General features: G+C 42.5%; 1 protein-coding gene across 7 annotated transcripts in view; it reads right to left on the bottom strand.

Moving 5' to 3' along the window:
- The window catches only part of gulp1b (GULP PTB domain containing engulfment adaptor 1b), a 475365-nt gene that overhangs the window by 280087 nt on the left and 183247 nt on the right, over positions 1 to 12031 (bottom strand). For 4 of the 7 annotated variants that reach the window (XM_068035589.1, XM_068035597.1, XM_068035588.1 and 1 more), the window contains one exon: positions 9122 to 9232. The exons of 2 other annotated variants lie outside the window; for them this stretch is intronic. The gene's annotated coding sequence lies outside the window, so the exon portion shown is untranslated. Of the gene's footprint in view, positions 1 to 8870; positions 8900 to 9121; positions 9233 to 12031 lie in introns of those variants that run through there. One more of the 7 variants, XM_068035595.1, reaches the window with a different exon arrangement.

Raw genomic sequence — 12031 nt, 5'->3', positions numbered from 1 at the left:
TATGGGCCCAATTTATTCAGCCTCTCATCATTGGACAACCCCTTCATCACAGCGACCAATTTGGTTAACCTTTGCTGTACCACCTCGAATGCAAGTATAACCTTCCTTAAATGTAGAAACCAAAACTGCATACAGTACTCCAGATGTGGTCTCACCAAAACCATGTACAATTGTAGCAAGACTTCTTTATTCCCAGACTCCAAACCTCTCGCAATAAAGGTCAACATGTCATTTGCCTTCCTAATTGTTTGCTGTACCTGCATGCTAACTTTCTGCGTTCCTTGTACAAGCACACCCAAGTCTCTCTGAAGATCAATATTACAAGTTACACACCTTTCAAAAAATATTCTGCTTTGTTACAATCAAAGTGAATAACTTCACACTTCCCTACATTATACTCCATCTGCCATCTTATTGCCCACTCAATAACCTGTCCATATCTTTTTGCAGCCTCTCTATGTCCTCACAGCTTACTTTTCCACCAACTTTGTATCATCAGCAAACTTACTTTCTGTCTCTTCATCCAAGTCTAAAAAATAAATAAAATATAAAGTCATTAATATAGCTTGTAAATAGCTGAGGCCCCACCACTGATCCTTGCGGCACTCCACTATTTACTGCCTGCCAACTTGAAAACGTTCCATTTATGCCCACTCATTTCTTTTGTCTGTTAACCAATCAGCTATCCATGCTAACATATTACCCCCAACTCCATGAGCCCTTAACTTGCCCACTAACTTTTTGTGTGGCACCTTATCGAATGCCGTTTGGAAGTCTAGGTATTCTACATTTACTGGTTCCCTTTATCTACCCTCCGAGTTACATTCTCAAAACACTATAATAAATTTGTCAAACAGGATTTCCCTTTAGTAAAACAATGTTGACTTGCTCTAATCATACTGTCTTTTTCTAAACGCATTATTAAAACTTCCAGCATTTTCCGAATGACTGATGTTAGGATAACTGGCCTGTATTTCTCTCTCCCTCCTTTCTTGAAAAGCAGTGTAACATTTGCCAACTTCCAATCTGATGGGACTGTTCCTGAATCGAAGGAATTTTTAGAAAATCATTGCTAGCACATCCATTTTCTCTGTAGCTATCTCTTTTAGAATCCTAGGATGTAGGCCATCAGGTGCCAGGGATTTGTCGCATTTTAGTCCCTTAAGGTTCTCTGATACTTTTTCTCTGCTGATATTAATTGCTTAATTTCCTCACTCTTTTTACCCCCTATGTTACCGGGGTTATTCCTGGTATGAAACCTTTGTAACTTCTACAGTTGCTCAGTGTTACTGCCATTTCCTCATTTCACATAATAATTTCACCTGTTTCTGCTGCTAAGGGTCCAACATTTACTTTAGCTACTCTCTTCCTTTTTATATACCTATAAAAGCTCTTACAATCTGTTTTTATATTCTTCTTCTTTGGCCTCCTTGTCTTGAGACACAATAGGTAAGCACCTGGAGGTGGTCAGTGGTTTGTGAAGCAGTGCCTGGAGCGACTATAAAAGCCAATTCTAGAGTGACAGACTCTTCCACAGGCACTGGGGATAAAATTGGTTGTCAGGGCTGTTACACAGTTGGCTCTCTCCTTGCGCGTCTGTCTTTTTTCCTGCCAACTGCTAAGTCTCTTCAACTTGCCACTCTTTAGCCCCGCCTTTAAGGATGTCCGCCAGCTCTGGCGATCACTGGCAACTGACTCCCACGTCTTGTGATCAATGTCACAGGACTTCATGTCGCGTTTGTAGACGTCTTTAAAGCGGAGACATGGATGGCCGGTGGGTCTGATACCAGTGGCGAGCTCGCTGTACAATGTGTATTTGGGGATACTGCCATCTTCCATGCGGCTCACATGGCCAAGCCATCTCAAGTGCCGCTGGCTGAGTAGGGTGTATATGCTGGGGATGTTGGCCGCCTCGAGGACTTCTGCGTTGGAGTTGCGGTTCTGCCACCTGATGCCAAGGATTCTCCTGAGGCAGCGAAGATGGAATGAATTGAGACGTCGCTCTTGGCTGACATACGTTGTCCAGGCCTCATTGTGGTAGAGCAAGGTACTGAGGACACAGGCTTGATACACTCGGACTTTTGTGTTCCGTGTCAGTGCGCCATTTTCCCACACCCTCTTGGCCAGTCTGGACATAGCAGCGGACGCGTTTCCCATGCGCTTGTTGATTTCTGCATCGAGAGACAGGTTACTGGTGATCGTTGAGCCTAGGTAGGTGAACTCTTGAACCGCTTCCAGGGCGTGGTCGCCGATATTGATGGATGGAGCATTTGTGATGTCCCGTCCCATGATGTTCGTTTTCTTGAGGCTGATGGTTAGGCCAAATTCGTTGCAGGCAGCCGCAATCCTGTCGATGAGTCTCTGCAGACACTCTTCTGTGTGAGATGTTAATGCAGCATCGTCAGCAAAGAGGGGTTCCCTGATGAGGACCTTCCGTACTTTGGTCTTCGCTCTTAGACTGGATAGTTTACTCTCATTTTTTTTTCCTTTTTTAACAACTTCATCAACATCAAAAATACTTTTATAGTAGTGACTTCAAGGACCTTATCGGCCTCGCTTTGAAGATATAAAACTTTCTTTTTTGGATCAGCACAATACAACATAAATAAATCAGTTAAGCTTGCACGAGAACCATTTATTTACCTGGAGTATGAATGTATGCCTCAGAACAACAATATTGAGGCAGATATTGCTGTAGCAGGACATTTAACAGCATCAGCCATTTGTTAGACTAGTCCTTGTGCATCTAGGTTTTTATATTTGTTTGTGTGGCGAATTGCTGAAAGTGTGAGCTGATAATGTTGCAGCAAGGGGAAGAGGGCATCTGGAATCTAAGAGAACAGGGCAAGCAACTGTGCAGCTGAGAGCATGAACCCCGAAGGCTGTGTTGCTTGCCCAGTACCAGGGTTAAGAACGTCTCCTTGGGGCTGGAGAGGAACTTGGGAGTGGCAGGGGAAGGATCCAGTTGCCATGGTCCATGTGAGTACCAATGACATAGATTGGAGTAAGGAAGAGCTTCTGCTGAGGGAGTATGAGCAACTAGGGGCTAAATTAAAAAGCAGAACCACAAAGATAATAATCTCTGGATTACTACCTGAACCATGAGTAAATTGGCATAGGGTAAATAATATTAGACAGTTGAATGCATAGCTCAAAGATTGGCGTGGGAGATATCAGTTCCGATTTGTGGGGCACTGGCACCAGTACTGGGGAAAAAGAACGCTGGACCTTTGGGGTGGCCTTTACCGGTACTGCGCAGGGACCAGTGTCTTGGTGAATTGTTTAACTAGGGCTGTAGAGAGTGCTATAAACTAAATAGTAGTGGGGAGGATTCAGGTGAGGGAAAATTTAGAACGTTAACAAGAAAGGCCAAGGCAATAGTGCAAGGTAGTGATACGAGTATAACTAGAGTGTGACAAGAAGGGATAAAACGTGCAAACATAACAGCGCACCAGCAAATAAGGTCAGTGTTGGGAAAAATGGTAAAAAGACAGATTTAAAGGCTGTTTATCTGAATGCATGCAGCATTCATAAAAAGATGGATGAATTGACACCACAACTAGAAATAAATGGGTATGATGTGAAAACCATTACAGAGACGTGGTTGCAAGGTGACCAAGGCTGGGAACTAAATATACAAGGGTATTTGACATTTCAGAAGGATAGGAAGAAAGGAAACAGAGGTGGGGTAGCTCTGTTAATAAAGGAAGAGATCAGTACAGTAGCGAGAAATGATCATGCCTTGGAAGATCAAGATGTAGAATCAATTCGGGAGGAGATAAGTAATAGCAAAAGAAAGAAGTCACTGATGGGAGCAGTTTATAGGCCTCCTAATAGTAGCTACACTGTAGGACAGAATATAAATCAAGAAATAATGGGGGCTTGGAGGAAAGGTACTGCAACAATTGTGGGTGATTTTAATCGTTGTTTAAATTGGACTTAACAAATTGGCAAAGGTAGCCTGGAGGATGAGTTCATAGAGCGTATTCGGGACAGTTTCTTATAATAATACATTCTGGAACCAACCCGGAGCAGGCTATTTTAGATCTGGTAAGGTGTAATGAGACAGCATTAATAAATGACCTCATAGTAAAGGATGCTGTAGGCAAGAGTGATCATAACATGATCGAACTACACATTCAGTTTGAGGGTGAGAAGTTTGGGTCTGAAACTAGTGTCTTAAATTTAAATTTTAAAAATGGCTAGGGAATGAAGACAAAGTTGGTTAAAGTGGACTGGGAAATTAAGTTAAAAGGTAAGACAGTAGATGAGCAGCGGCAGATATTTAAGAAGATACTTCATATCTCTCAATTAAGATATATTTCATGAGAAAGAAATACTCTATGAGAAGGATGCACCATCTGTGGCTAACTAAGGAAGTTAAGGATGGTATCAAATTGAAAGAAAAGGCATACAAAGCTGCAGTCCAGAAGATTGGGAAAACTTTAGAAATCAGCAATGACTTAAAAAAAAAGGGAAAAATTAGACTATAAGAGTAAACCAGCAAGAAATATAAAAATAGACATTAAAAGCTTCTACAAATATATAAAAAGAGAGCAGCTAAAGTAAGTGTTGGTCGTTTAGAAGATGAGACTGGGGAATTAATAATGGGAAACAAGGAAATGGCAGAGACTTTGTATCTGTCTTCACAGTGTAAGAAACAAAAAGCATCCCAAGAATAGCAGAAAATCAAGAGGCAAAAGGGAGGGAGGAACTTAAAACAACCACTATCACTAGAGAAAAAGTACTAGGAAAACTAAAGGGACTAAAGGCTGACAAGTCCCCCTGGACCTGATGGCCTGCATCCTGGGATCTTAAAAGAAGTGGCTGCAGAGATAGTTACTGCATTGGTTCTAATCTTCCAAAATTCCCTAGATTCTGGAAAGGTCCCAGCGGATTGGAAAACCACAAATCTAACACTTCTATTCAAGAATGGGGGTGACAGAAAGCAGGAAATTATAGGCCAGTTAGCCTAACATCTGACACTGGGAACGTGCTAGAATCCATTATTAAGAAAGTAGTAACAGGACTTTTAGAAGATCATAATGCAATCAAGCAGGGTCAACATGGTTTTGTGAAAGGTAAATTGTGTTTGACAAATTTATTAGAGTTCATTGAGGATGTAACAAGCAGGTTGGATAAAGGGGAACCAGTAGATGTAGTGTATTTGGATTTCCAAAAGGCATTTGATAATGTACCACATAAAAGGTTACTAAACAAAGTAAGAGCTCGTGGTGTTGGGGGTAATATATTAACATGGATAGAGGATTAGGTAACTAACAGGAAACAGAGAGTTGGGATAAATGGGGCATTTTCAGGTTGGCAACTGCAATTAGTGGAGTGCCACAGGGATCAGTGCTGGGCCCTCAATTATTTACAATCTATATTAATGACTTTGATTAAGAGGCCGAGTGCACTGTTGCCAAATTTGCAAATGATGTAAAGATAGGTAGAAAAGCAAGTTGTGAGGAGGACACAAAGTGCCTGCAAAGAGAGCTAGATAGGTTAGGTCAGTGGGAAAACATTTGGTAAATAGAGTATAATGCGGGAAAATGTGAGGATGTCCACTTTGCCAGGAAGAATAGAAAAGCAGAATATCATTTACATGGAGAGAGACTGCAGAATGCTGTCGTAAAGAGGGATCTGGGTGTCCTGGAGCATTAATCATAAAAAGTTAGCATGCAGGTACAGCAACTAATTTGGAAGGCAAATGGAATGTTGGCATTTATTGCAAGGGGGATGAAGTATAAAAGTAGGGGAAGTCTTGATACAATTGTACAGGGTATTGGTGAGACCACACCTAGAGTACTGTTTACAAGGAGGGATATACTTGTATTGGAAGCAGTTCAGAGAAAGTTCACTAGGCTGATTCTTGGGCTGAAGGGGTTGTCTTATGAGGAAAGGTTGAGCAGGTTGGGCCTATACTCATTGGAGTTTAGAGGAATGAAAAGTGATCTTATTGAAACATCTAAGATTCTGAGGGAGCTGGACAGGGTAGATGCTGAGAGGTTGTTTCCCTTCTTGGGGGCAATCTAGAACTGGGGAGCACAGTTTCAATATAGGGGTCTCCCTTTTAAGACGATGAGGAGGAATTTTTTCTTTCAGAGGGTAGTTAATCTTTAGAATTCTCTTCCCCAGACAGCAGTGGAGGCTGGCTCATTGAATATATTGAAGGCTGAGTTGTACAGATTTTTAATCCACAAGGGAGTCAAGGGTTCTGAGGGGGGGAGGCAGGCAAGAAAGTGGAGTTAAAGGCACATTCAGATCAGCCATGATCATATTAAATGGCAGAGCAGGCTCAAGGGGCTGAATGGCCTTCTCTTATATTTTTATGTATCTCCTTACCCAATCAGATTAAAAGATGTGAAATAAAACAGCACATGGACTGAGAAGGAAGAGAAAATTAGAGGGTGAATTCAACATCAAATCAGATAAAGAGAAATGAAGAGAGGGAAAGACTAGATTAAGAGATAAAGAGAAATGAGTCTTAAAATATTTTATTAAAGTTGTAAATGTTTAAAATCTGCAACAAAACTTGATGGAATGAGATTCCACACTTGCAATAGTTAATTTTCTGTGGCAGAGAGGCTAATTAGCAGTAATTAACACCCATCACATTGTTAAAAAGGTATTTAGATTGGACTGGACTAAATATAACTTTCATGACGTTAGTTCATATCTACCACGCAAATACATCAACTTCAATGCCTGTCAACGGTAAGGCAGACAATGAGATGCCATTTTCAGAAAGCTAATGACAGAGTGGCACAACTTGGAAATCAACTTTTGATTTTAACCATACATCGACCCTCGCCTGAAGTACCATTTGCATATAAATAACAGTGACCGCCAATAACCTCACCATTGTTTTGGCAGGAAAATCTGCGACAATATTTGCCGAAGTTCAGTCTGTGGGCTGAGTCTGCCGAAGATAAATTACAAAAAATTGCAGAATTGTAAAAGAAAAATGCTCTCTCTTAGATTGGGGAAAGTAGCAAGTTAGACAGAGTATCCAATCAAGATAAAGTGAGTAGAGTGGCAATGAGAGCATCAAGGAACTTAAAGCAAGGAGATTGCAAAATGATGGAATTAGAAAGTTGAAACTGTAACGAGAATTTATTTTCAATATATCATTGCTGCATTAAAAATAGATATAAACGTTAATAAAATTGCATAAAATTTAACAAAAACCTTGTAAATGCATGACTAAAATAGCTTGTGACATTTAGCAAAAGCCAAAAATCCTGTTTAAATAAAAGGTGCTGCTCTGTTTTACATTATGTCCCCGGGTTTTGGATTCTCCCACAAGTGGAAACATTCTTTCTACATCCACCCTGTTGACCTACTCATAATTTTAAAGATTCTATCGGGTCACGTCTAAGTCTTTTCTTTTCTCAACAAAAAGTCCCAATGTGTTCAATCTTTCCCAACAGCCGTAATCTTTCAATTCCGGTATCATCCTTGCAAATCTTTTTTATACTTTCTCCAGTGCTTCTCTGTCCTTTTTAATGGTATGGAAACTGGAACTGTGCATAGTACTCGAAGTGTGGCCTGACCAAGATCCTAGACAAGTTAAACATAACTTCACTACTCATGAACTCTATACTCCTAGAAATAAATCCCAGTGCTTTGTTAGCATTTTTGGATGCTTTACTGCAATGCTGCTTTTAATGATCTGTTAGACAGATTTTTGATCTACAAGGGAGTCAAGAGTTATGTTTTTTTTGGGGGGGGGGGCACAGTGGTGCACGGGGGCAGGCAGGAAAGTGGAGTTAAGGTCACAATCAGATCAGCCATGATTTGAGGTGATGCGTCTGTTTTTCCTACCAAAGTGCATCACCTCATATTTAACTACACTGAAGTTCATCTACTACTTAAGGGATCAGTCTGCAAGTTTTTGAATTTCTTCTATTAGTATTATGTTGCTTTCTTCCTCAGTGTTAGCTATATCTCCAGTTTGGTATCATCTGCAAATCTTGATACTGAATTACTTATTCCTAAATCCAAATCATTAATGTAACTTATGAAGAACAGTTGTCTCAGCACTGATCCTTGTGGAACACCGCTTTCTACTTTCCTCTGATAATAACAACCATTTGCCCCTACTTCTCTGTTTTTTATTGTTTAGCCATTCAGCTATTTGTCCCAATTCCATATGCCCTAACCTTTGTGATGAGCCTACCATGTGGTACCTTACTGAAGACCTTCTGAAAATCCAAGTATATGACATGTATTGCATGACCCTCCTTTACTCTTCCTGTTACTTCTTCAAAAGAATTCTGTCTGGTTAATTAAGCATGACTTAGCCTTTTCCTGTTTACAATGTACTATCATCATTCTTCCTCACATATCTACAACTTCATAATTATCTGTAATTAACTACATCTGCCACCAAGCTACTACATTGTTTGCTGTGCAGGCTTCATCAGCAAACATCAGTATCATTCATCTTGAGCCTATGTCCAAATCATTAAGAGAAATGGAAAACTAGAGGTCTTTAGAGCACCACAAATACACAACTTTGGCCTTATTCTTTGCTTTCTATTTCCAGCTAACTCTTAACTGTACAGCAAACATTTCCACAGCTGGAAGCAGGCCAAATGTCGGTGCTTGCCACTGACTTTGAAGAAAGCTGCGCGCAACGACCTAGTGATCTCTGTGTTGTGGATTCCATATTTACCAATATTAATTTGAATCTGGTGTCAAGTCAAGTGGATCTCTGGGCATCCAGCAGCAGTGAGGTCATCAAGCAGGGTAAGCAACCAATCACATTGAAGATTTCTCAGATAGCAAACCAGGAAGTAAAATGCACTGATTATCCTTCATTTTTAAAACATTTTACAGAGAGTGAAATAAATATTGCAACATACACATTAGAGGGGGAGGTGGTGGCACAGCAGCAATGTCACTGGGCTAGTAATCCAGAGGCCCAGGCTAATGCTGTGGGGTCATGGGTTCAAATCCCACCATGGCAGCTGGTGGAATTTAAATTCGATTAATAAATCTGGAATTACAAAAAATGCTAGTCTCAGTAATGGTGACCATGAAACCAGTGTCAATTGTCATAAAAACCCATCTGGTTCATTAATGCCCTGTAGGGAAAGAAATTTTCCATCCTTACCTGGTCTGTCCTACATGTGAATCCAGACCCACAGCAATGTGGTTGACTCTTGAATGCCCTCTGAAATTGCCGAGCAAGCCACTCAGTTGTACGAAACCACGAGAGAAAAGTCTAAAAGGAATGAAACCGGACAGACCACTCAGAATCGACTTTGGCACTGGAAACGACAATGGCACTCCCAGTCCTGATAACCCTATAAAGTCCTCCTTCCTAACATCTGGGGGACTGTGCCAAAATTGGGAAAGCAGTCCCACAGACTAGTCAAGCAACATCATAGTCATACTCATGGAATTATATCTTACAATGTCCCAGACACCACCATCACCATCCCTGCCTATGTCCTGTCCTATCGACAGGACAGACACACCAGAGGTGGCAGCACACTGGTATAAAGTCAGGAGGGAGTTGCCTGGGGAGTCCTCAACATTGACTCCGAACCCCATGAAGTCTCATGGCATCAGGTCAAACATGGGCATGGAAACCTCCTGCTGATTACCACCAATGCCCTCCCTTAGCTGCTGAATCCACACTCCTCCATGTTGAACAACACTTGGAGGAAGAACTGAGGGTGGCAAGGGCACAGAATGTACTCTGGGTGGGGTCTTCAATGTCCAACACCAAGAGTGGCTCAGCAGTACCCTACTGACCGAGCTGGCCGAGTCCTAAAGGACATAGCTGCTAGAATGGGTCTGCGGCAGGCCGTGAGGGAGCCAACAAGAGGGAAAAACATATTTGACCTCATCCTCACCAATCTACCTGTCACAGATGCATCTTTCCATGGCAATATTGGTTCCTGTGGAGACGAAGTCCCATCTTCACTTTGAGGATATCCTCCATCGTGTTGTGTGGCAAAACCACCGTGCTAAACAGTGTCATCAAGTGGCACTTACTCCACAGTAGCCTGCTCAGTGATGTTCAGTTTGGGTTCTACCAGGGGCACTCAAATCCTGACCTCATTACAGCCTTGGTCCAGACATGGACAAAAGAACTGAACTCAAGAGCTGAAGTGACCCCAAGGTAGCATTTGACCGAGTGTGGTATCAAGGAGCCCTAGCAAAACTGAAGTCAATGGGAATCGGGGGAAAACTCTCCAGTCATGCCTAGCACAAAGGAAGATGATTGAGGTTGTTGGAGGTCAATCATCTCAGTTCCACGACATCACTGCAGGAATTCCTTAGGGTGATGTCCTAGGCCCAACCATCTTCAGCTGCTTCATCAATGACCTTCCCTCCAGCATAAGGTCAGAAGTGGGACTTTTGCTGATGATTGCTGAAGCAATCCGTGTTCATATGCAGCAAGACCTGGATAACATTCAAGCTTAGGCTAATAAATGGCAAGTTACATTCATGCCACACAAGTGCCAGGCAATGCCCATCTCCCCTTGACATTCAATGGCATTACCATTGCTGAATCCCCTACTGTCAACATCCTGAGGGTTACCATTGACCAGAAACTAAACTGGAGCAGCCATATAAATACTACTGCTACAAGAGTAGGTCAGAGGCTGGGAATTCTGCAGCGAGTAACTCACCTCCTGACTCTCAAAGCCTGTCCACCATCTACAAGGCACAAATCAAGAGTGTGATGGAATATCTCCACTTGCCTGGATGAGTGCAGCTCCAACACTCAAGCTCAACACCATTCAGGACAAAGCAGTCTGCTTGATTGACACACCATCCATCACCTTCTACATTAACTCCCTCCACCATCGACGCAAAGTGGCAGCAGTGTGTACCATACAAAACAGGGTTATCCAACATACGGCCCACAGCCCAGGATCCGGCCCACCAAAGGTTTCCACCCCACCCGTGGATGTAAACTGTACCTGGGCTGTTCCTCATCCTTGCCAGGAGTCCGTGACTGTAGATGAGAAACTTCCCATTGGCTTCCTCTTGCAGATGGGCTTTTAAAAAAGATCACAAGTCAGTTTCACAGCTGACAGTTTCTGACATCGGGAACAGTCGTTTCCCAACTTCTGACAGATTCGGGGTTTTCCAGCGGACTTTATTAAAAAAATTGGAACCCGCCATAAAATCCTGAATCTGTCCGAAGTTGGGAAACTGCTATTCCCGATGTCAGCCACTGTTAGCTGTGAAACTGACTTGCGATGTTTTTTAAAAAAATGGACCAACCATCTGCTGAGCATTGCCGCTCTCTGCAACTGTTGAGGGGGGGGGGGCGGGGGGGGGGACAGAGAAAGAGAGGGGGAGGAGGACAGAGAGAGAGGAAGGGATAGAGAGAGAGGGGGATAGAGAGAGGGGGATAGAGAGAGAGAGAGAGATAGGGTCAGAGAGAGAGAGATGGGGACAGAGCGAGAGGGGCAGAGAGAGAAAGAGGGGGGACCACAGAGAGCAAGGACAACAAAGAGGAGGAAAAAACACAGAGGGACGGAACACAGAGAGGGAGTAGCTTCTACACAAAAATGTCATAACATTCAAGGCTATGGGCCAAGTGCTGGCAAATGGGATTAGGTAAACAGGTCAGGTGTCTTTAATGCATCAGTGCAGACTTGATGGGGCGAAGGGCCTCTTCTGCACTGTATTATTCTGTGATTCTGTGAATGTACATTTGTTTTCTTGATTAATAGTAAGATAAATTTTTAACGCCTTTATCTTTCCGAAATTGTCTCACCGGCCCCTGTGTAAGACAAAATTGGTAATGTGGCTCCACCACGTGAAAAGATTGGACAACCCTGATACACATGATGCACTGTAGTAACTCACAATGCCTCCTTCAACAGCACCTCCCAAACCATAAATTTCTACCACCTAGATGGGCAAGGGCAGCAGATGCACAGGAACACCACTATCTGCATGTTCTTCTCCAAGTCTTACACGATCCTGACTTGGAACTATATCGCTGTTCCTTCACTGTGACTGGGTCAAAGTCCTGGAACTCCCTTCCTAAACA

This window comes from Heterodontus francisci, chromosome 7 (assembly GCF_036365525.1).
Source record: "Heterodontus francisci isolate sHetFra1 chromosome 7, sHetFra1.hap1, whole genome shotgun sequence".
NCBI classification, from domain to species: Eukaryota; Metazoa; Chordata; class Chondrichthyes; order Heterodontiformes; family Heterodontidae; genus Heterodontus; species Heterodontus francisci.
The sequence above is the reverse complement of the archived record's forward strand: the minus strand, read 5'-3'. Positions and strand labels throughout refer to the sequence as shown.